General features: G+C 47.8%; 1 protein-coding gene across 8 annotated transcripts in view; it reads right to left on the bottom strand.

Annotated features, from left to right (window-relative positions):
* Positions 1–26,478, bottom strand: part of LOC147638230 (uncharacterized) — a 76,454-nt gene that overhangs the window by 27,466 nt on the left and 22,510 nt on the right. The gene's annotated exons all lie outside the window — the stretch shown is intronic.

Genomic DNA, 26,478 nt, shown 5'->3' with positions numbered 1-26,478 from the left:
CGAGAAATGGTACTGGTGAGCTGAAAGTTGCAATACTTGCATTGCCATCGTCACGTGCCAGATCCAGCTTGCCCTGGCGTGTTGACAATGCGGATGACATTGGTGTGCTCTTGCCACTACAGGTTAGTTGGCTTAGGCATGATGGCTCTTGAGACTTTTGTCTGCACCTGCCAAGTGCGCAGCACATATGCAAAGGACTCAGGAATAACTTATAAGCGGCAAGCCAGAGGTCTTGCGTGACGCGGAGAAAGAGATAAGACTCAAGAGGGAGAGAAAGAGAGAGAGAGGAAGATGCTCAGTTTACCTACACGCACGCCAAAGTTCCAACGCTGTGGTCGCCTGGTCTTTTTCGATAATTTTCTGCTCTCGCCTCTCTGTAACGCACGCTCTCTGGAGTCTGCAATAAGTGTATACAATACAAAGCCCAATAATCAAAGGCCTAGTATGTACCCAAAGGCCTAGTATGTACCCAAAGGCCAGCCGCCAGGCGGGCGCCCAATCAGACACGCTCGACGACTTTCAGCCAAAAAAAAAACCTCACGTACGGATCGATCTGAGCACGTACGGATCCGTACAGTACGGCCGTACGGTACAGATCAGATCCGTACATACGTATATGTCAACCATGCTTTCAGTGGAGGGCAATTCCGATAGTTCCACTTTCCAAAGAGATTGATATGCGGATAGCCTCATGGAACATTCAAGGTTTAGGGGGGCCTCAGTGCTTTCAGAGGCGAGCTTCACAGAGCTGCAGTTGGGGGACCGATCGACATTCTTTTCTTCCAGGAGCACCACCTTTCCAAGGGGTATACCCGCCGCTATGGGAAGATTTTACCAAGCAGGAGACACGCTTTTTGGTCTCCCTCTTTTGGCCCCTCAGGGACGCAGGTGTCAGAATGCGTGGCGGAGATGATGACCAAATCTGGGAACACGAGCAAACGCAATGCAGAAAGAAAACAACACGAGAGAGAGAGAGAGAGAGAGAGAGAGAGAGAGAGAGAGAGAGCGTGTAACTCTGCTCTATATACACAAAGAAGATCCTGAATATGATACAAGATGTGGCAAGGGCTGTGGGGCCATTTTATATGGCCCCCATACAGCAGTTGGCCTGCTGTAGGGCAGCCGACAGGAGCATGTCCACCACGACTAGTAATAAACCAGTCGGCCAGTACTGTGTACAGTCGGCCAGCACCAAGAAGGTGTCCACACAGTCAGCCAGCATCAGTAAACGCATACAGCTGCAGTCGGCCACATGCTAAGACATCCTGCCACCTCAGGGCTACCACCCAAACCACAGAAAAATGGAAAAAAGCGAGGAAAATACGGGGAGTGAGGAAAAATGAGAAAACACCTACAATGGGCGGGCACACCCACAACAGAGGCCCTGGTGTCCACATAAAGACAGGAGATGACTTCTAACACCCCCTCTCAGCTCTTGGCTGTGAAACCAACCACAGGGAGCTGGGGTGCCGCCTGAGCAAATCCTGAGATAGTGACTTCGTGTGAAGAGGTCCACCGTACTGTCCTCCGTCGAACAGAACTCTAGCAAGATGTCATCAGCAACGATCTGTTCACAAACAAAGTGCCTCTGGATGACCATGGGTTCCTCCAGTGGAAGCCCAATCATGCAATGCAACCTCACCACCTCACAAGCAGCATCACAAGCAGCCCGGTACTCTGCCTCTGTCGACCTCAAGGCAACTAGGGCTCTGATACAATGTCAGAATGCGCAGCGGAGATGATGACCAAATCTGGGAACACACGAGCAAACGCAATGCAGAAAGAAAACAGCACGAGAGAGAGAGAGAGAGAGAGAGGCGTGTAACTCTGCTCTATATACACAAAGAAGATCCCGAATACGATACAATGTGGCAAGGGTTGTGGGGCCATTTTATATGGCCCCCCAACAGCAGTCGGCCTGCTGTAGGGCAGCCGATAGGAGCATGTCCACTACGACTAGTAATAAACCAGTCGGCCAATACTGTGTGCAGTCGGCTAGCACCAAGAAGGTGTCCACACAGTCGGCCAGCATCAATAAACGCATACAGCTGTAGTCGGCCACATGCTAAGACATCCTGCCACCTCAGGGCTGCCACCCAAACCACTGAAAAATGGGAAAAAGCGGGGAGTGAGGAATAATGAGAAAACACCTACAATGGGCGGGCACACCCACAACAAAGGCCCTGGTGTCCACATAAAGGCTCAGGTGTCATAGTCTCTGGACGAGCATAGTGGGTTACCGTTATGATTGGAGAGGATTGTGTGGGCTTCCTCAATGTTTATGCCGCGAACGCCGTAGCAGGTGAAGCCATATTCTAGAGCACAGTCTGTCAAGCCCTTCCTCAAGCTGACTTTTAGTGCATGGGTGGAGACTTTAACACGATTGAGGCAGCAGACAACAGACTTGGAGGAGGCACGGCCACAGTCTCAGGCAGAGAGTACTCTGCTTGTTGGGAGTAGTTGATCCTGGCACACACGAGACAGGATCCTTGGGATCTTCCAAAGTTTGGGCGCAGCCCTAGGAGCCTGTGCTTCTCGCCATCTGATAGGAGGAGCACCGGCCCCAACCTCTCTTGACTTGAGAGGTTCTATGGGGATGAGTGGGCTTGCAACCGTGGGGGCATGATAAGCATCTTGGCGGGCACTACTTTTTCTGATCACGATTCGATTATTCTGTCCTTAGAGGACCCCTAGAGGCAGGACATGCACGCGAGCTCTAGGATTCTGAACTGCCTTATTCAAGACCCCAAGATCTGCAACAAGATAGAGCAGATTTGGGCGGGACTAGATTTTATTTCAGGCTCTCCTCCGTGCACCTTGGATGCGGGCCTTGGTGAGATTAACAGCTTTTTGCAGGAGGCAACTCAAAGCAAATGGAGGGATTTCGTGAGAAGGAGAGGAGTTTGAGGAGAGGTCTTGCTTCTCTTCAGCGGCTTCAAGAGAGTTCCCTCGATAGCCCTTGGATTGAGAGTTAGCTTGTTGCCAGCCATACGAAGATTAGGTCCATCAAGGAGAGGAGGGTGGAGTACAGATACCATGCCAGAGCTTCCTTTTGGACCCAGGCTAGCGATAGAGTCACGGGGGACTTCTTTGAGCCCCCACAAGAGGACAGATGGTATTTGCAAGTTGCGTGGCCAGGATGGAGCCATTGTTTCTGGACCCCCCCACCCCCCCCCCTCATGTGCGAGCCATCGCCACTGATTTTTTCCGATCTCTCCTCATGGGTGCCCCATTACTCCCACAGGGGACCTAGCGGCACACGAGAGAGGTGGTTCCCCTCGCTCTTCATTCCTTCTTATTGACTCCCTTCACTGCAGAGGGGCTAGCAGAGCCTCAGCAGAGGCATTGACTGCTCTTCCTAGGGGCAAATGCTTGGGGGCGGATGGGCTTCCTGTTTCTTTCTTTCTTCGCCACCGGTGGCCTTCGAGATGCCTTCAATGAGATTGTGACCACAAGTGCCATGCCAAATAAGATTTCAGAGGGTTTGATACACTTGATTCCTAAGGAGGGTGGTGACAAATTGGAGATCCAGCAGTGGAGACCCATCACCCTTCTTGGGACCACTTACAAGATCTTGGCCAATGCCATCAACTGGAGACTTCAGCCTTTCCTCCCTGACTTGATCCATGGTATTTGTTCAAGATCGAAGCATTCTGTACAACATCTTCACCTTCTGGGACGATGTGGTAGCAAGACCTCATAGTGCTACTCCTAAACTTTGAGAAAGCTTATGACAGGGTTGATTGGAACTTTCTAGAGGGCACGATGAGTAGGATGGGGTTCCCCGTGGAGTGGATCAATGGGGTTTCAAGACTTTACTCAGCCTCTCATAGTCAGGTTCTCATTCAAGGAGCCCATGGTGACAAATTCCCCCAATTCTGCTCGGTCCGGCAAGGCTACCCTCTAGCACCTTACCTTTTCCTATTTGTCGTCGAGGCCATGAGCAGTTTTCTCTCGGCCCAGGAGACTAGGCTCCAGGGATTGTGTCTCCCCCTCCGTACTCAAGAGGAGCTGCTAGACTAGTTTCAAATGACACAGCAGCTTACCTATCGGGAGATGTGGGAAATCTCCAAAGATTTGATGAGGTGATCGAGATCTTTTGTCGCGGATAAGGAGCGCACATCAACTAGCATAAGTCGTGGGGTTTTTGGGTAGGCTCTGCACCCGCCCCGACTTGGCGCCCAGTTCAGGCTTTCTAGTGGACCCGGAGGGACACTCCAATTCACTATCTCAGATATCAGGTGGGCATTGACATCTCTCCGGGTCAGCAGCTCGCCCCTCTTCTTCTAAGCATTCGAAAGAAGCTTTTGTACTAGAGTTATGCAAGGCTCTCCCTAGCTGGTAATGTGGTGGTGGTGAACTAGGTCCCTTTTGATACCATGTGGTACATTACTTCTTGTTGGGCCTTCTCCCAAGCATGTATTGGCCAAGTATAGTAATTGATCCGGAACTTCTTATGAGCCAGTAGTGACGGGAGGCTTGCCATTGCAAGGTGGCATGGAGAGTGATCATTCAGCCCGACGTAGAGGGGGGCTAGGCATCATTGACCCTGCTATTCAGAGCCGCACCTTGCTAGGCAAGCTGATTCTTAGAGGACTCCTTCCCGATGGTGAGCCTTGGAAGGACTTCCTCTTGACCCAAATTTCAACCCCCACCCCGAGTCTAGGGGGCCCTTGGCGGCAAAGAACCAGATGGATCTTCACAAAGATGTGGGCCCACGGATTTAGCCTGACTTTTGAGGACAAATTTATAGTCAATTAACTTCGAGCTTGGGATCACCTCAGGCCAGCCCTTAGGTGAATAGCTCCGATAGCCTCAAAGGAGCAACATCGATAACCATTGGTCTGGAACCCCGTGATCTGTTTACCCAGTGGCCATATGTTGGGGGCCCGACCTCATGTATCGTGGGGCGCGTTGAGCATAGGACCTACCAGGTCCCTTGGAGATTGGCTTGCACACAGGCAGTCACCCCCGGAGGTTCAGGAGAGAGACTTGGTAGGGATCCGGGTAGAGACAGGCTCAACATCGACATCGACTCTGCTATTCCTCAAGAGTGGCTGACTCCTATCCTAGACCCAACCCCCCCACTGTGGCTAGGCGTGTTTACCAAGCATGATATTCTATTGGCAGTCCATGGAGCAAAGGAGGGCTGTGGTTTGCTCACTTCTTCTATGGCAAATTAGAGAGATCCGAGCCCCCCCTAGGAGAATTTCAATGGTTGCACCTTACAGAGGGTGAGGGGCAATTGAGTGGCACATAGACCCCCCGCCGGCCAAGGTGGCGAAGGAGAAATTATGGCGCTATGGGTATGGGAGAGAGAACCTCTCACGCGTCTTGAGTGGGACCCGAGAGAGTAAACTTGGCTGATCGAGAAGAGACTCTGGATGCCCCCTTTTTTGCATACACAGCGTGGCTAAACCGCAGGATTCAAATGCCAGAGATTGATGGCACCTCAGCAGCAGCAGTACGTTGGCACTCACAGGGCCCCTCCCAGCATTTCCTCTCAGATTTTTGGAAGAGGCTCTAGGACAGTTTTCGGCCTCGAACGATCACCCTCTTTCTTTAGCTGATGGCACACAAGAGCTTGGCGGTTGACACACGATTGGCAATTGGAGATGGACCAGAAGCTTACCCAAGGTGCGTCCACCCTCAGGAGTCTCAACAACATTATCTTTGGGATTGCCCGACGGCTCAGCAGGTTTGGCTACGGATTCTCCGCATCTTCACAATGGACAGGGCCTCGACCCGAATCACTACATGGGGCACTGTCACTTGGGCCACAGAGGCTGAGGTGATCAAGGCTTATGAGGAGGATGGTGGCGAGCTAGCTCTTCGGATCTCTCACCTCCACAGTTCGACAGTACCAATCACAGCCCCATCTACTGGAGACCGGGCTCATGCCAAAGATGGGAGATTTGCAGTAGCATTGCAACCTGGCACATATGGCGAGCCAGATGCAGTGAAGCCATTGAGGGTACCCACACTTTGCCTGTTGAGTCCATCAAGAGCATTTGGCTCGACATTATCCATACCCTCCACAGTCAATGGGGGAAAATGTAATGTGGCTCTAACCGCATGCAGAAGCAGTGGAAAGCTTTCTTGAGGCTCTAGCGGCCTGGCCCTTTTCTCACCGATAAAGGTGGTTATCCCACTTGGCATTACAGACCACCTGTGTGGTAAATCCCCCCCCCCCCCCCCCCCCCCCGCGGGCGGTGTTAGATAGCCCTTTCCTCATAGAGCGGCATCTTTCTCTGTTTTTAATTATTTGATCCCTACCTTGTATATGAGACGAGTTTGTATCGAGCTCTTCGTGGTTGTATTTAGCCCTTCGTGGCTATTTTTTCATTAACTAATAGAAGGATCTTTTTCCCAGGGAAAAAAAAAAACTTCTCGATGTGGGTGCGTTATCTCGTCCGTTGCATCCTCACTCCGTTGTCACACCGGAATGCTCCTTGCTAATGGGGTGAACGGAGAGCTCTCTTCGCCTAGATGGAGGCAAATAGAGATGGTCCTCTCTCGCACAAACGGCGAGGGAAGAAGAGGAAGCTAATGCAAAAGGAAAACCTACAAACAATCCTATCTCACATACATCCATCAACCAAGTAAATTCAATAGCATACATGCAAACAAGAAGAGGGAAGAGAAGAGCTCACAAGTACTCTATTGCAAGGGAATGATTGTGTATTGCTTACTGTAAAAAATGATACATATAAAAGTGACTAGTTTCCACACTAGGCCGGACAAACTTAAAAATGGTCCAGCGTATATTACTAGTCTTAAGAAACTATGGACACAAAGTCCTTGGACTTTCTCTATTTGACATTAAGCTCAAGGTAAGGCCAATTTATATGTTCCAACACCGTCTTACAAAAGCTAAGTGCCTGTTTGAGCGGGTAAGATAGCAAAGCGCTTACGGTAGGTCGAGCAGGTGAAACCAAGTTTAAGAACCTACAAAGTGGTTAAACATACCACCCTCCTGATACCGCATCCTCGTGTCACCCATGTCGATGGTGAAGTTGCTGCATGGGTAGAAGAGGGTGTAGATGGTCCAAGATACGCCATGAAGTTGGCATGTGAGGTTAAGTGGTATGATTCAGGACCGATCCGCAGCCGGATGTACGGCATATTGGTGAGAAACTTTAAATAGCCCTAGTGGTAGGCAGCTTGTCAAGGTGGCATAAAAGAATAGGTGATGTAGAAGTCCTTCATGGAAATCTCCTTTTGTTGTGGAAATGCCTTGGACCCTTTAAAAAATTAGGTAGTTGGTAGAAGCAGTCTGGAAATGGTTGGGACCCTTTAAAAATTAGGTAGTTGGTAGAAGTGGTGTGGAAATGGCTAGGACCCTTAAAAAATCAGGTAGTTGGTAGAAGCGGTCTGCACACTTTGATTGGCGAAATGAGTGCGAGGACCACCATGGAACGATTTACATGGGTAGATGGCAGTCTGGATCTTCTTGGCACTCCCTATGAGTGTGTATATGTGTGTGAACCCACCCTTTCGTGTGGATAGGATAAGTGTGCCATGTAGTGCGTGTATGTGATTTCTATAGGTCAAAAGATAAGGCTACATGCCTATAAAGCAATGTACTTGGTGAAGGTTATAATATCAATCTAATCATCATTGAGTCATGCAACACTCTTTCTCCTGCTTTGAGTTTTGTTATATCTCCGCCTCTACCTCTCTCTCTCTATGTCGTCCTCTTTTCTAACATGTTATCAAGAGCTGGAGTAAGCTGCGACCCTCCAAGCCATGCACCTACTCCTGGCAGCCAGGTTCGCGCAGTCCCGCTGCACGCCTTAGCCTAGCCAGTAGGCCTAGATCCTTCTTTTGCCTGCCCAATAGATGGTAACACTGCAGCAGGCGCCACCAACTTCCCGCCCAGAAGGCCTGCTTATGCTGCATATTGCTGTTCACACGCCTCCTCTGGCACCCTGTGAAGCTGACGCCTCCCCCTCCTAGCATGTTGCCTCATTCCTTCAGCCTTCAGCTGCCCAATAGAATGGCCTTCTACCCTACTGATCAAAGATCTAAGTGCCTGTGCCTCCTGGACCCGCCTACTGCTTTTGCAAGTGAATGACAACCACCCTGCAGCCACTTCCAGGGTCCACTAGGCATCATCGTTCTTGTTGACATCTTTGAAACTCCGGGGACAGACCTATGGAGGCCAGAAAGTACAACACTACACTAGGAAAATTAAATGGCTCCAACTTTCCTACCTGGCAGACAAAGATCCGGCTTCTCCTGATGAGGGATGGAGTGTGGAATGTGGTCAAAGACATCGACATGGAACCTCCAAAGAATCAAGGTGCTGACAAGGTTCGACCCTGGCACGACAAGAATGACAAGGCTCTCGTGCTCATTGGTCTTGGTCTTGCAGACGGTCTCATCCACTACGTGGACTTTGACAAATCAGCCAAGGACTTGAGAATCTATTTGGTAACAAGTTAATAACTCTAAGGTGTTTCTCAAGCAAAAGTTTTTCAATTTGAAAATGAATGAAAGTACTTCCATGAGAGAACACTTGAGCAATTTAGAATCAATCCTTCAACAACTTGCCAATCTAAAGGCAAACAATGATATGAAAGCAGTGCTTCTATCGAGCATAGAAGTGCTTTCAAACTACTCCGAAACCCTAACTGTGGCTCAGGAAATGTCATCTGCCATCCTTATACAGGAAGACCGCTGGCTCAAAGAACAAGAAAAAGATGCATTCCAGCCAAAGAATGCCATGTTCACAAAGAAGAAAGGCAAAGATAAAACATCCAAGTGCAACTTCAGCAAGAAGCTCGGACACACAAACGACCGATGCTTCAAAAGGATGGCCAAAAACACATGCCAACCTTGTCCAAGATGAAGACGCAGCAGAAGCTTCCACACCAACAAAAGACAAAGCATTCACAGCAATGGATAATCTCTCTCTCAACGAGGACTCGGAAAGTCCCCCAAAATCTGAGTTAAATAATCCTTGTGTGTATTCTTATTTTTTTGTCTTACTATTATGAAAGGCTCCATTCTCATCATACCCGCAAAGGGGGGTTAATTTTGGGTAGACTGATGTAGGCTGTCATGAGTGGTCAAGCTCTTATATCACGCCTGACATGAGAGTTCAAGTGCTGGTGCCACTCTGTCTCCTTCAAGCACGTGGTATAGTCAAGAGTCCAAATCACCATGCCTATTGAAGGTTCCTCTAGCATCTCCACCTTCGCTCCAAAGGGGGGTTTTTTGGGATTTGAAGCTATACGTGTGAACACTCCCTATCAGTGTGTATATGTGTGAACCCACTTTTAGGTGTGGATAGGATAAGTGTGCCATGTGTCACTTATCTAGTGTATGTGTGATTTCTATGGGTCAAAAGATAAGGCTACATGCCTATAAAAGCAATGTACTTGCTGAAGGTTATCATATCAATCTAATCATCGTTGAGTCATGCAACACTCTTTCCTCCGCTTTGAGTTTTGTTCTCTCTGCCTCTCTCTCTTTCTCTCTCTATGTTGCCCCCTTTTCTAGCAAAAGGGTGGATGGATTACTCATAATCCAGTCGCGTTCGGTGAAGAAGCCAATGCCAATGCATACTTGGAACATAATTCTTCAATGAATGTTTATGTCCCAACTTCCACAAAGTCGGGTGACTACCAGATACACTCTGAGTTGGGTTCTTGGCCACAAACTGCAAAGGAAGAGCTGGGACCAAGTCCAAGGAATTCCAAAACTTGTCTAGGTTGCTACACACAACTAAACCTTGACCAAGCCATACCTGAAAGAGTGCACAAAGCGGAAGCAGAGTGGCACTAGAATGTGCTAAACAGAGAGTGCAAGAGAGAGAGAGATATGGAGAAAACTATGCTGAATATACTGAAGCAAAACAGTCCCAAGCAAGAGACACTACAAGTCTCATAAGTGAGGGAGCAAAATATGTACAAGACTAAATGAACAATGAGAGGCCAGCACCCGCTATTTATAGTAGAGGTAAGCTGGCCGACTGGAGCTGCAAAACAGGCCGATTGGAGCTACTGGACAAGCCGACTGGAAAATGCCAGAAAAGCTGGGAAAAATCCCAGAAAAATACTAGAAAAAGGGGTGGCCAGCCCACAAGCAAGGGCCATGCAAAGAGACCAAATGGCCATGCAAAAGAGCAAAATATGGGGATGAATGTGCTAACACCCCCTCTCAGCACCAGATGCAGAACAACCTCCGAGAATCCGAAGATGAGGAGCCAAGGAAGCCTGAGAAACCGGCTTGGTGAACAAATCTACAGCATTCTCCGCGGAAGGACAATACTCCAAACGCAAATCTCAGCAAGAACCCGTTCACGAACATAGTGATACTGAATCTCAATGTGTTTCGTACGAGCATGAAGCACAGGGTTCTTGGCGATGGCGATGCAACTTTGATTGTCACACCAAAGAAGAGTAGTTCCGGTAGAAGGACAGCCGAGCTCCTCCAATAATCTCCGCAACCATATCGCCTCACATGCAACATAACAAACTGCACGGTACTCCGCCCCGGTAGAGGAAAGCGCCACAATAGGCTCCTTTTTACTGCTCCAAGAAATGGCTCCAAACCCAAGTGAAAAAACACAACCAGTGGTCAAACGCCATGTATCTAGATCTCCATCCCAATCTGAGTCAGACCATCCAACAAGAGTGCGTCCTTGGTCATAAAAGATGCCAAAATCCAGAGTGCCATGCAAGTACCGAAGAACTCTGAGAGCACACCGCCAATGCTGCTAACGGCGTTTGGATTAGAAGGAACTCAATAAACTGACTTCAAAGCATAAGTCCAATAGGGAGTAGGTTAACCATACCAAACAACCGACGAGAACCCTTTACTGTCCCTGATTAGTCCCTGGAGAAGCATCAAGTGAAGAAAGCTTCACACCAATATCCATAGGAGAAGATACTGGTTTGCACCCAGTCATCTGAAATTTGTCGAGAATCTCCCCAGTGTACTTCTGCTGAGAGAAGAAAATGCCCTTCGAGGTCTGCCAAATCTCAAAGCCAAGAAAATAATGCAAGAGGCCAAGATCCGTCATCTCAAACTCTGTCTCCAAAGCATCCATAACAGAACGGATCCGCACAGAATAAGAACCTGTAAAGATGAGGTCATCAACATAGACCACAATGATAACACTCAACCCCCTCTCAAGGAGGATATAAAGGTTCGAATCTACATGAGAACGGCGCAAGCCGAGCTTCTTAAAGAACTCATCAATCCGTTGGTACCAAGCCTGCGGAGCTTGCTTCAGACTATAAAAAGCCTTCTTTAGCCGGTACACATGATCCTGTTTGCCCGGAACAACAAATCCTGGTGGCTGATCAATATAAACCTCCTATGTAAGCTCTCCATTCAAGAAAGCCGACTTGACGTCCATCTGTAAAACGGGCCATTCCTGCAAGTGCAAGAACGGTGCGAATGGTAGTCATCTGGGCTGTCGGAGCGAAGGTTTCATCGAAGTCGACTCCAGGGCGCTGAGCATAACCCTTCGCAACCAACCTCACCTTGTGCTTGTCCAAGCTACCATCAGCTCGGAACTTTGATTCGAAGATCCAACGCACACCAATCACCTTACGTTGCAGTGGCCGAGGCACCAAAATCCAAGTGCCATTCCGTTCGATAGCATCCAGCTCTGCCTGCATAGCACGACGCCAAGGCTCATGTGAAAGAGCCTCGTCGACAGAAGTGGGATCAGAAGGACCATTAATGATAGTAGACATAAGAGCATAATTAACAAACATGTTGCCCTCATAAATTTGTTTCCCTGTAACTCTCGAAGAACACCGAAGAGAACCAAGCGGAGGAGCAAAAGGAAGCTCACGTAACCCAGAATCACGAACTGTCTGATAATACCAACCAGGTACAGATCTCCTGGAACTCGCCAGAGGAGAAGCAAGGTCATCATCATCTGACTGAGTATCCTCAGCTGGAGGTGTAACAGAAGCAACGGGAGCAAGAGGAGGAGGAGAAGGAGGCGGAGACGGAGGTGAAGGAAGAAGACGCTCACCACCCCCCTTTGAAGATGTAGGAGTCTCGTCGAACACCACATCACCGCTCACACAGACTTTACCGACTTGAGGATCATAAAGACGATATGCCTTGGACACAGGATATTTGGGTGTACGGCGTATGTTCACGTGCCTAAGGAGCATCGCTCCAAGTTGGACTTGAAGTCTGAACGCATGACTTTTCTCGGATACACCTTCGAAGCTTGCTGCAAAAGCTGATAGCTCAAATGGCCAAACCGAGCATGCCAAAGAGCAGAAGAAGCACCAGAAGAAAGCAAAGCGGTCAACTTGTAGAGACCACTATCTTGGACTCCCTGAGCCAAGATGCTATTGTCGCCTTATCACGAATGGTAATCTCATAACTAACGAGAAAAGATCACCTCCGCACCCTGAGCTGTAAGAGCACTCACTGACAAAAGGTTAAAAGCCAAATCTGGAATATACAGAACGTCAGAGAAGTACCTGTTGTCCTCGTCAGAACGGAAGATGGGGATAGTGCCATGTCCATGCACTCGCACAGAAGAAGAATCACCCAGAGTGATCTCGCCTCATCTGGCAGTGAAGTCCTCGAACCAATCTCGATGGGGTGTCATATGAGCAGTAGCACCGCTATCAACAATCCAAGACCATGACTGAGAAGTCACAAGAGCAAGTATACGCCGAGTACCTGCTAAGAGAAGAAGGCCATCATCCTTCTTGGATTGAGACACCACCGTTGAGGAAGAGTTCTTTGCTGCTTCATCACGCTTCTTCTTGTGACATTGGGGTGACTTGTGACCCTTCTTGCCACAATAATGACATTCAATGTCCTTATTCTTCGAAGATTTGTTGTCTTTATCCTTGTCATCAGAATCCTGGGAGTTCTTGTCAGAACCCCCTTTTCCTTTCTTTTGTTGAGTCTTCCCTTTATCTCGTGCTGCCATAGCTCCACCAGGGCCACCAGAGGTGCCAGTCCACTCCTCAAAGCGAGACTCAATCTGCATAACGGAGGCGAGAATTTCCTCCCAAGTAATTGGAACAGGACAAGGGGAAGAAACCAGAGACTGAAAGTATGCATCAAACCTCTCTGGAAGTTTGGAGAGCAGCCGAATAGCCATGTCCTCTGTGGAGATGTCCTTGCCACAAACAGCAAGCTCGTCCCGGAGATCTTTCATCTTCGAGATGAAAGCAGATAAAGATGGAAAGGCAAAAACTGATAAGTTCATAAGTTGCTTTTCCAACGCCAAAATCTGGCCCGGAGACTTAATCTCATAGAGATCTGCAAAAGCCTTCCAAACTTCATGTGCAGCATGTGCTGTACGCACATGAGAGAGAACAGCATCCTGACATTTCAACATCAGAAAGGAGAAAACGTGTCGATCATTCGACTGCCAAATATCAATTTGTGCCTGAGTCATACCACCAGAAGCAGGTTCATTCCAGAAAACGCAGCAAAGGAAGCTGCAGATCTGAGAGAAAATTGCAGAGGCAAAGTGACCAGGTTCAGTCCAGAAAACGCAGCATGAAAGAGCTGCAGATCTGAAGGAAAATGCAGAGAAGGAGGTGCTGAATATGGGGCAGCAAAGATGTTTCTAAACTGGGAGCGATGATACCATGAAAGAGTGCACAGAGCGGAAGCAAAGCGGCAATAGAATGTGCTGAACAGAGAGTGCAAGAGAGAGAGATATGGAGAAAACTATGCTGAATATACTGAAGCAAAACAGTCCCAAGCAAGAGACACTACAAGTCTCATAACTGAGGGAGTAAAATATGTACAAGACTGAATGAACAATGAGAGGCCAGCACCCACTATTTATAGTAGATGTAAGCTGGCCGACTGGTGCTACAAAACAGGCCGACTGGAGCTACTGGACAAGCCGACTGGAAAATGCCTGAAAAGCTGGGAAAAATCCCAGAAAAATACTAGAAAAAGGGGTGGCTAGCCCACAAGCAAGGGCCATGCAAAAGGGACCAAATGGGCACCATAAAAGAGCAGAATCTGGAGATGAATGTGCTAACAATACCTTGGTGTAGTATTAATCATAGTTGTCTCCATACAACGTACGACAGCATATCGTACGGAACACTGTACAGTACAATACCGTACGAACACGCACGAATTTTTTTCCCCGAATTTTTTTTTCCAAAAAAAAAATATTTTTGCAAATTTATTTTTTGGGAGTAATGATCTTGTTTTTGCTTGTCTATGGCTGTTTGAGCTTCCTCTATACTATGATGCTTCCCTCCTTTTTAAAATACTCCATATCTCAAAATTGGAAATACCTAAGTTTATAGTAATTCTTTAAAACACCGTATTTTATCGTACGATAAGAAAAAAATTTATATCATACTGTATTTTTCGGTACGGTACAATATCGTACGATATCGTACCTGGCAACTATGGTATTAATACCAAGCGAAATCATGGACCCTAGGTGCCATATCATCATATAGTCCATGAGCCAAATCCTAGACCCCAAATGCAATACCATCATATAGTCCAAGATACAGACATTGCCGCCGACAAGGGCTCATTGTAACTCCTCCCTCACAATCATCTTACACATTCTCAGGCTCCACCTAGGCCATGAACATTCCACGATACAATCCGCATGACTAGGAGGAGGTTGCAGACCCTGCTGGAGTCCCCCTCCCCTCACAAGGATTTCGGAGCTTGTTTGAACAAGGAGTAGTCACTGTCCATCAGAATGCAAAGGTGCTCCAGGTGCGAACAAATGCGAGCAGCTAAAAAGGACCACTCAGCACTATTTAAGGGTGTGTCATGGTGGTCATCCTGGCACTGCACATACTTGTAGACCCCCGGCTCAAGTGCAAAGTTGACGTGGAAGAAGCCAAAGAGATGCACCTCTCTCACCTCCACATCATAGGAACCGTCGGGTTTGTTGAGGGTAGAACTCCATCCTCACCATGGGCTAAGCCTTGCTGATGACGTCGGTGACTCGAAGGTCACCCAGTGGCTTGATCAAGGATAATGGCATCAACTTTCATGCTGTCCCACTCCCTACTATCAGAGACAGACTCGGCGGTAAGGAGAAGACGGAAACTCCTATGTCGTGATTCGTGGGGTCGAGAGTGATGCACAACAATGCAGACTCAGAGGGGGGTCACCATGGTGGATGAAAGAGCTGAGCTCAAGTCAAAGGCAACTGAAGAAAGCATAGTACATTGTGAAACCGATCCCGTCAAGTGGGAAAGACTCCGTTGGACACCCACACGCTTAACAGCACAACTTTAAAATCACAAATTTGAAATGGACAACTTAAAACAACTTGAAATTGAAATGAAATGAAATGGAAAGATGGACACCAGCACTGGGGCCGGAACGGGCCGACCCCCCCCTCAATATACGATATATTTATTGGGAGTATTTAATGAATACAATGCTCCATGGGTTCCAAGAACCAGATAATGTCCATGTACATATGAAAACAGTACCAAACAAATATGCTCGAAGTCGAAAACTTGATGTAGAAGCTCGAAGCAGAACGACCACTAGTGTGGTCCAATCTCTACGGTCCTGTGCTTTCACTGGACTCCGCGGAGAGCGCCTCACTGGTGTTCCGAGACCACACGCAGACAGGCGCTCTCGTACTAACGCCTGGCTCTCCCGATCTCAGCACCTTTGGACCGAGGTTCGCCAATATAGCTTGGACAACCCGGCACCGAACGGGTGTTGGCCAAGCGGGATGAATCCCTTATCAGATTTAAACATAAAATATTTTATTGAAATCTGAAATTCACTTACTTGTAAATGGTTGATAGAAAACCAATACTCGTGGAATGATGAAGCTACCCAGGAGATGCGAAGTCCCCTTGATGAAGACTCAATCGCCTCGTGGTGAACCAGCAAGGCAAGTACCACCGCAAGAAACCACAGCCGCCTGCTGTGAGAGAAGAAGCATCTACTTGCAAGGGAGGAGATGCCTGGTTGCAGTGTGGAGGAGCTCAAGCAAAGTCGCCTGAGGGTTGTATTCTACTGGCTGGAGCACAAGCGCACAGCCATAGCCGCCTGTAGGGGCATGCGCAGCTTGGAGAGGTGGAGCCGGTAGAGAAGAGGCAGCCTGCAGGTACTGTCGCCTGGAAGTAGCCGCCTGTAGGAAGGGAAAGAAAAGGTAGTTTGCTGGTGAAAAACGTGCAGCCTGCAGGAGAGCTCACGCAGAGGAGAAGGCAGCGCCACTTGCTGGTGTTCAGTCGCCTGTGGGAGCAGCTGCAGCGGTTCAGAGTAGCCTGGAAGGGGGTACGCCTGGCTGCTGTACACAGGCGCAGCCCACCTGTAGCCGCCTGTAGGGAGTAGAGACAGCCGCCAAGAATCGTGTACCTGCGCAGCCTGAGATGGTCGACGTTTGGAGGAGTAGCGCAGCCGTCAGCAACAAGCGATGAAGGCGCACAAAAATCATGCGTGCCTAGGTGGTCGTGGGGTTTCTTCTTTTATTAAGGTTGGAGAGGGAGTTTAACACTTTGATTTGGCTGGCCCCCACGATTTTGCATGTGGGAGGCCAGTTCTAAAGTGGGTTGGGTAGGTGCCCATGCACCCACCCCCACACACACTTAAGTGGGGCTTCCCACCTTTGCCCCTAAGTGGGTGCCCAAAGGGGGTGCCCACTTTTAAGTGTGTGTGAACATTAAACCTTATAAAACAAAGGGTTAGAATATGAAACATTAAAACAACATGTGCTATATACTCACCACCTGTTCACATGCACCAAAACTCGTCAGAATACAGAGCAAACTTCACGACTCACTGGCAGGCGTCCCCGCTCAGTAAGTAACACATCAAGCAGGCAAACACACAAATACATGTCATGCGAAAACAGTTTCAAACATGCAAAATATGTGTGCATGTGCAAATAGTAACATGGACATATCTCCCGTTCATGGAACAAGTACAAAATATCTGTCGGCACAAAACTGGCACGACATAAAAACATAAAAACCTGGTCTTCCTATGGAGTGACAGTCCCATAGGTAAGACACAGTTCCAGGCACGAGTCTCCCTATGGTGTGACAGTCCCATAGGCAAAACACGGCACGAATACTGGCTCTTCCATGGCGTGACAATCCCATGGATCGAACACAGTCCAGGTCATACACGGGTGGCACTGGTCTGGCTCCCGTCCATACGACACCATCCTGTTAACACACGGATGGCACCAGTCTGGCTCCCGTCCATGTCAGCAAAATACTGGCCTCTTCACACGAGACACCGGCCTGGCCTCAAGTGAACGAGACGCAAAAACTGGAGATGGACCAAATGGTCGGCCAATTGGTGACATCCCCCCGGGCTTCTAAAGAGTTGACCTCAACTGAAAAGCCTCAAGATATGCCTGCAACAATTGCGGATAATCTGCAAAATAATCCTCATTTACCCACTTGGCATCAATAGGCAAATAATTCTTAAACTTCACAAGGTATCTCCTGGAAAGCTTTCCTGCAGGTAGCTTTCTCTCCTTGTGAAAAACAATCTGTTCTGGCTGGAGGATCTCCTCAAGCTCTTCAATCTCTGGCGGATCTTCTGTGACAGGCTCATCAGGATCTCGCCCCACATATTTCCGAAATAGACTCACATGAAAAGCATTGTGAATCTTCCAATGACTAGGTAAAGCAAGCCTGTAGGACACTTCATTGATTTTGTGAATCACCTTGAAGGGTCCATAATAGCGAGGAGAAAGCTTAGGATATGATCCTTCTCGTCCTGGCCTCTTCCAAAGCCTAGCCTTCTCAAATTTCAGCAATACCCAATCACCTTCTTTGACTTCCATGTCCCTTCTATGCTTGTCAGCAGCCATTTTATGCTTATCCTGAGATCTTGCAATGGCTGTCCGCACCTGACCAAAGGCAACATCCAAGTCACGAACATATTCATCAGCTGCAAAAATCTCATCCTTAGTACGAAGGATAGGTGGCAATACCACTTTGCCATAAATAATCTCAAACGGAGCCTTTCCTGTGGAAGCATGGATTGTATTGTTGTAGGCAAACTCAACAAGTGGAAGATACTTCTCCCATGCACTCTTTTGATCTGCCACATAACACTTCAACAAATCCAACACGGCTGAATTTGCAGCTTCACTTTGGCCATCCGTTTGGGGATGATAAGCTGATGAAAACTCAAGCTTAGTACCCATATTATCAAATAAAGCCCTCCAAAATAGGCTTGTAGTCCTGGGATCTCTATCCCCAACAATGGATTTAGGCATACCATGATGCTTGAAAATATTAGCAAGAAAAAGCTTTACCATATGATCAGCTTTGATGGTTTTCTTGACGGGCAAGAAATGAGCTTGCTTGCTAAACCTGTCCACAATAGTCCAGATAGCATCATTCCCATGCTGGGATCTAGGCAAATCCATAATAAAATCCATCGTGATACTTTCCCAAGGTTGCGAGGGAATAGGCAATGGCTGAAGCAAACCTGGAGGCTTTTGCCTGTCAAATTTCACCTTTTGGCAAGTGATACATGCACGCACATAAGCCTCAATGTCTTTACGCATGCTCGGCCAAAAGAAATACCTCTGAATCATGCGAGTAGTAGGCATAATACCTCTATGACCAGCATATGGTGGAGCGTGACATTCGTCCATAACCTTTGGACGCAAATCCTTCACCACACATAGGCAATTATCCTTCATGAGATAACCCTCGTTGATAACATAAGAGGCATGTGAATGACCAGCCATCAAATCAGTCCATATATGGCAAAAATCAGCATCCAAATGATACAAATCTCTCATAGCAGATAGATCTCCATGAGAGGCCACTGAGACTGCAGCAACATAAGGCCTCCTAGATAGTGCATCGGCCACCACATTTTTCTTTCCTGGAGTATGCACAATCTGAAAATGAAACATGGAAAGAAAGTTTGCCATTCTCATCTGCTTCTCTGAAAGCTTGGTTTGAGATAGAAAGTATCTCAAGCTTTGATGATCTGTCTTGACTACAAATTCAGCCGCAAGAAGGTAATGTTTCCAAATCTTTAAGGCGTGAATTATAGCCAAGAGCTCTTTCTCATAGATATCCATATGAAGCTCAGCATCATGCAAACGACGGCTCTCGTATGCAACTGCATGCCCTTCTTGATTTAGGACAGTTCCTATGCAATCACCACAAGCATCACATTCAACCAGGAATGACTTGTGCAAGTCGGGAACAATCAATACTGGACCACATATGATCGCATGCTTAAGCTGCAAGAAAGCATCCTGTTCCTTTGAAGTCCATTTGAAAGCAGTTTTCTTCTTCGTGAGATCATGTAGAGGAGTGGCAATCATAGCAAAATGCCTTATGAAACGCCTGTAGTACGAACATAATCCCAGAAAACTACGTACTTGATGTACGTTTTGCAATTCGGACCAATTCCGAATAGTCTCTATCTTTGCAGAATCCATTGTAACTCCATCTTTGGATACAATATGACCCAGATAATGAATCTCTAAAAGGAAAAACTCACTTTTCTTTGCATTGACGAAAAGTTTATGCTTCCGCAACTCTTCGAACACTGTGACCAAATGAGTTCTGTGTTCCTGCTCATTCTTGGAGAAAACCAAGATATCATCAAAGAAGACTCCTGTAAACTTGCGATGGAGTCGGAATATCCTATCCATCATACGATTAAAAGTAGCAGGAGCATTGGTGAGACCAAAAGGCATTACCAAGAATTCATATAATCCGAAGGCTGTCCTGAATGCAGTCTTATGGACATCTTGTGGCACCACTCAGATCTGGTGATAACCACTCTTTAAATCAAGTCTGCTAAAGCAAGCCGAACCATCAAGCTTATCCAAGATATCATCAATACGTGGAATAGGAAATCTGTTCTTGATGGTAAGCTTGTTCAAAGCTCTATAGTCCACACACATACGGAATGATCCGTCCTTCTTTTGAACAAGAAGCACAGGAGAGCAGTAAGGTGAGGAACTGGACTGAACCAAACCTTTCTCTAAAAGCTCGTTTACCTGCTTCATGATTTCTTCTTGTTGTGCAGCACACACTCGGTATGCGGGTTTGTTAGGTGGAGAACTACCTCGCACAAGATCTATGCGGTGATCTTCGGGCCTTTGGGGAGGTAATTCACCTGGCAACGAGTCAGCAAAACAGTCTTTGAATGCATTAAGAAAATTCAGCCTATCATTAGACATAGCATCCACATTTTGATGATTTGGCACAAGACTATCACGCACAAAAACCAAGTACGCAGAAAGACTCTTTTTCATTGCTTTATTAATTTGGATGTGTGATACAAGTGGGATGGAATCCCCTTCTTTGCCAGCATCAATAAAATGCATGCGGCCTTTATGCATAAAAGAAATCATATTGGACTTGTAATCTTTGCGGGGCTCAAGCCTATGGTGCCACGGCTTGCCCAACAATACATCACATCCATTCAGTGGAGCAACTAGGAAATGTTCATTATCAAGGTAGCCCTGGATATGGATGCGCAACTTCCCTATCAAAGGGGTAACCTGCACCTCTTTACCAATAAATGCAGCTTCGGCTTCAATCTGAGGTCCCATGTTTTCAACCTCAATACCCAATGCAGCTGCCATTTGCATAGAGATGAAATTGTCAGTTGCACAGTCATCAAACATGAAGAGTGCGGGCTGATCCTTGATTTGCCCCCAAGCCTTGCAAACCATTCGCTCTTTTGCATCATGACCTGTATTTCCTTGCACATCAGGAATTGCATGTACATTAGCTTTGGTGTGCTTGTCCTCGTGCTTTGATTTGCGATTTGGGCATTGTCGGAACATGTGGTCTTTGCTACCACAAGAAAAACATTTTCCATCCTTGGCATATTGCTCTCTTTGCTCCGGGGTTAAGCCGAATTTGTTCTTTCTTGGGCCCTGTTCTTTAGATGTGTTATTTTCAGCTTTACCACCCTTGTAAGGCTCCCGGAAGTTCTTTTTAGGTAGCTGTCCACCCTTTTGCTGATTTGGGACAGCCTTGTCCTTCCCCTTGGAACCTCCTTGATCTTGTTTAATCTTGAGCACCAATTGCTCCGTAGCAAGAGCAGAAGCTGTGAGTTGTTGCAACGTATGTTTCGGGTGCAATTCAATACCCGATCTATATGCTAGTTGCAGTCCAGAACGAAACTTCCTCTTTCTTTCATCCTCTGTGATTTGCATGAAGGGAGTCACTTCCAGCAACACTTTCCAAAATTTGTTAACATACTGTTGCACACTCTCATTGTCTCTTTGTTCCAGCCTGTCCCACTTTTGAGTGAGAGTTTGCTCTGCATTGGGCGGCAAGAACTGAGCATAAAATCTATCTTTGAATTCCTTCCAAGCAGAAATGGGATCCTTGGTGATCTTTTCAGTGATCCACCAATGAGCAGCAGTCCCTTTCAAAAACATGCTAGCATGGCGCACCTTTGACTTTTCTGTGAAATCCTCATCGCTAAAAGCAATGTCGAACTGTGCCACAAATGCTAACACCTTAGAAGCATCATGTTCACCATGAAAGACATCAAATTTGACAGATTTATCACCTGCTTTGAATTCCTTGAGCTTCCTGGCATGAGGCTCATGGTCTTCTCTTTTTCTTTTCCCCTTATCCAACGGGGCAGCCCTCTCTGCATGGGCTCCATGGGCCGTCATAGAAGCTTCATGGGGCACGGTGGCATGTGCTCCACGAACTCGAAACTCAGATGCATGTGACTTACCTACATATGGCATTGTCTCTCCATGAGACAACTCAGAAGGCAAAATTTTTCTGGAAGTAGACCTGTCACCATGAGATACATGTCTTGCATGCATGTGACTTTCATGCCCTCCATGAGCACTGGCATACATATATCTGTCAGGCTTAGTGCCTTGGGAAGAAGATGCATGTCGAGAGGTGACAGTCACCTCTTCCTTTTGCATAAAAGATTTCAGCCTCTGGGATGCGGGATCTCCATGCTTCAAACGAGGTGGATTTCTGAATTTCAGCTCTCCGTCATCCCCCTCTTTGATATCACCTTTGCGAAGGAGATAGGCAAGTGCCAACTCCCTTGGTTTCTTGCCCACTTCACGAGCCATTGATTCAAAAGTTACATCTACCATAGCATCAGCCTTCCTGGCTTCAATAGCACTTTGTAGATGGGGATCTTCATGTAAAAACTTTAACTCTTGCTCTTGAGCCTGCAAAAGTTTTCTCATATGTTCCATTTCAGCCCTCATAGCATCAGGCTCTTGTTCAAGCATAACTGTCTTTCCTGGAGACAGTTGACCCTTTGATTCACTATCCATAACCCTTTCAAGAGGCTTGTGTCTACCTCGCAGGGCATCAGACCCACGAGAGGCACTAGATGGACCCCTCGAATTTGGTACTTCCAAAGGATTGCCTTGGCTGTCCATTGTGTTTAAAGTTTGCTAAAAGCGGGATGTCCAGTACACAGGTTCGTTTCCCCACTAGGAAGAGGGAAACAACCGTGCTCTGATACCAATGAAACCGATCCCGTCAAGTGGGAAAGACTCCGTTGGACACCCACACGCTTAATAGCACAACTTTAAAATCACAAATTTGAAATGGACAACTTAAAACAACTTGAAATTGAAATGAAATGAAATGGAAAGATGGACACCAGCACTGGGACCGGAACGGGCCGACCCCCCCCCTCAATATATGATATATTTATTGGGAGTATTTAATGAATACAATGCTCCATGGGTTCCAAGAACCAGATAATGTCCATGTACATATGAAAACAGTACCAAACAAATATGCTCGAAGTCGAAAACTTGATGTAGAAGCTCGAAGCAGAACGACCACTAGTGTGGTCCAATCTCTACGGTCCTGTGCTTTCACTAGACTCCGCGGAGAGCGCCTCACTGGTGTTCCGAGACCACGCACAGACAGGCGCTCTCGTACTAACGCCTGGCTCTCCCGATCTCAGCACCTTTGGACCGAGGTTCGCCAATATAGCTTGGACAACCCGGCACCGAACGGGTGTTGGCCGAGCGGGATGAATCCCTTATCAGATTTAAACATAAAATATTTTATTGAAATCTGAAATTCACTTACTTGTAAATGGTTGATAGAAAACCAATACTCGTGGAATGATGAAGCTACCCAGGAGATGCGAAGTCCCCTTGATGAAGACTCAGTCGCCTCGTGGTGAACCACCAAGGCAAGTACCACCGCAAGAAACCACAGCCGCCTGCTGTGAGAGAAGAAGCATCTACTTGCAAGGGAGGAGATGCCTAGTTGCAGTGTGGAGGAGCTCAAGCAAAGTCGCCTGAGGGTTGTATTCTACTGGCTGGAGCACAAGCGCACAGCCATAGCCGCCTGTAGGGGCATGCGCAGCTTGGAGAGGTGCAGCCGGTAGAGAAGAGGCCGCCTGCAGGTACTGTCGCCTGGAAGTAGCCGCCTGTAGGAAGGGAAAGAAAAGGTAGTTTGCTGGTGAAAAACGTGCAGCCTGCAGGAGAGCTCACGCAGAGGAGAAGGCAGCGCCACTTGCTGGTGTTGTGTTCAGTCGCCTGTGGGAGCAGCTGCAGCGGTTCAGAGTAGCCTGGAAGGGAGTACGCCTGGCTGCTGTACACAGGCGCAGCCCACCTGTAGCCGCCTGTAGGGAGTAGAGACAGCCGCCAAGAATCGTGTACCTGCGCAACCTGAGATGGTCGACGTTTGGAGTAGCGCAGCCGTCAGCAACAAGCGATGAAGGCGCACAAAAATCATGCGTGCCCAGGTGGTCGTGGGGTTTCTTCTTTTATTAAGGTTGGAGAGGGAGTTTAACACTTTGATTTGGCTGGCCCCCACGATTTTGCATGTGGGAGGCCAGTTCTAAAGTGGGTTGGGTAGGTGCCCATGCACCCACCCCCACACACACTTAAGTGGGGCTTCCCACCTTTGCCCCTAAGTGGGTGCCCAAAGGGGGTGCCCACTTTTTAAGTGTGTGTGAACATTAAACCTTATAAAACAAAGGGTTAGAATATGAAACATTAAAACAACATGTGCTATATACTCACCACCTGTTCACATGCACCAAAACTCATCAGAATACAGAGCAGACTTCACGACTCACTGGCAGGCGTCCCCGCTCAGTAAGTAACACGTCAAGCAGGCAAACACACAAATACATGTCATGCGAAAACAGTTTCAAACATGCAAAATATGTGCATGTGCAAATAGTAACATGGACATATCTCCCGTTCATGGAACAAGTACAAAATATCTGTCGGCACAAAACTGGCACGACATAAAAACATAAAAACCTGGTCTTCCTATGGAGTGACAGTCCCATAGGTAAGACACAGTTCCAGGCACGAGTCTCCCTATGGTGTGACAGTCCCATAGGCAAAACACGGCACGAATACTGGCTCTTCCATGGCATGACAATCCCATGGATCGAACACAGTCCAGGTCATACACGGGTGGCACTGGTCTGGCTCCCGTCCATACGACACCATCCTGTTAACACACGGGTGGCACCAGTCTGGCTCCCGTCCATGTCAGCAAAATACTGGCCTCTTCACACGAGACACCGGCCTGGCCTCAAGTGAACGAGACGCAAAAACTGGAGATGGACCAAATGGTCGGCCAATTGGTGACAAATTGGGTGTCTAATGATCTGAGGATGCCCATCTGAAAACTCCAAGGAAAGAGCCCACACCAATGAGAAGCCAATAATCATCTCCATTTGGTTTAAAAATTGCTGGATTGGTCACCATCTAGAAGGCTTCGCCGCATGAGGAACTGCATGAGGGCAGGGGGGTGCAGTGTAGAGGGGGCTATAGCAGCGAAACATGTGGGAGGGAGGAGCAAAGAGAAAGTCAGCAGAACAGGGAGTAGAGCTGGAAGACAGGGCCTCCTTTAAGACAACAAGAGGAATCCATGGCAACAAGGCGAGGTCTGCCGTTCCCTGCATTGGAGTCGGTACAATGGACCCCCGTCTGTAAGCCTACTACAGCAGTTCGCTGGCCCGCCGAATCTGCACTCTACTCAAAAGATCCCTTAAACGCTAAGTTGCAAGTTACTATTTTGAGTGGGGAACTTAGCTCAGGCTTCACGTTTGGGGCGTCACCCTATGCTGAGTGCGCCACCTCCACTGGCCGGACCTGGGGTATACCACTCCTGCCTAGGTGGGTGTCTGTTGGTTCTGCTACTCATGCTTAGGAGGGGATGGAGGGAGGGAAGCCTCTCGGCCAGCCTAGGAAAGGGCTGGTGGGAAGGTTTGGGGGAGGTGGGGGGGTAGGAGGAGGCAAACGAGTTGTTCCCACACCAAGGCTCCTTGGTCACCCGACCGTCCTGGGGTGTCCCCTACAGGCCCATACAAAGTGACCCATCTAATGACAGAAACACCACCAAAAAGGCCTAGAGAACTTGATCCTCCTCAGAAATGTGAGCCATCCGAAAGGGGGCTCAATACGTGCTGGGGGAGGTTCTCCAGGGATGGGATGAGCACTCCTAAGATTGGAAGACCCACTGCTCCCGCTCAATCGACATTGCCGTCCAGGGGGCGCGGGGGGGGGGGGGGGGGGGGGGGTGGTTCTCAAGCAATTGGCCAAGGGAGCACCCAGTCATCACTGGGAGAAGTTTAAGGTATTCCTTGGGAAGACACAAGAAACAAAATGTAACCAAGAATTCCATCGCACAGGTAGTAGTAGAGAGCAAGATTTGTGTCTCTCTTTTTTGGGGATAAGTCAAGTGCCCAGTGGGCAACACGGACCCCATAGTAGAATACTAGAATGATACTTGCGAGAACGAGTGATCCATGAGGGGTTGTACCATCAAGACCAAGAAGCTTAGGAGAATGAAGAGAATGTAAAGCCCAATACTGTGGAGACAGTGAAGAACGATACAGGCAGGAAGATAAAGAACATAGAGCCAGATGCTTAAAAAATGGGAGAACCGATGGCAGTTTTCCAGAGACAAAATCAAGATAACACAGCAAAGTTGGCAAAGCACAACAATGGTAAAGTGAACTATTGGTTGGAACTCAACAGCAGTCAGACGAGAAGAAGTCTGAAAAAGGGTTTCCTCACAAGTAAGGGCTTCAAGGACCTGAAGTTTTCCAGGAATTTGCACTGGTGGAAGACCATGAAAAGGTGTTGTCATAAGTTTTTTGAATCTAGAGAGTCAATGCAAGTTTCAGGACCAGTCTCCATGAGCCAGCAAACCCCCAAGTCGGTGGCAGCACCGATAGTCAAGGGTCATCCAAGTTGATTCTCCGAGTTCACTCCACTGGAGGATGAAGTGAGCCCAAAAGCCTCCATGTCAACAGTTCCAAGGAGTAATCATCATCCAAGTTCATTCTCCGAGTTCACTCCAGTAGTCGAGGATGAGGTGAGCCCAAAAGTCTTTCGCATGTCAACAATTCCAGTGGATTCAACATTGGAAGAAGAATTAGAAGATGTGGAGCAATACCTACAGTTTGACCATAGGCAGGGCATTGTATCTTCAGGTTTATCAGTTAGATTTCTAGAAGCTGGAGTCATATACTACTGTGACCAGGTCTCAGTTGGCATCATTCAAGTACTCGACAAGAGAATAAAGGACA

This window comes from Cibotium barometz, chromosome 5, assembly GCF_041138505.1.
Source record: "Cibotium barometz isolate CiBa-2024 chromosome 5, ASM4113850v1, whole genome shotgun sequence".
Classification (NCBI taxonomy): domain Eukaryota; kingdom Viridiplantae; phylum Streptophyta; class Polypodiopsida; order Cyatheales; family Cibotiaceae; genus Cibotium; species Cibotium barometz.
Note: the sequence above shows the minus strand (reverse complement) of the source record. Positions and strands in the feature narration are given on the sequence as shown.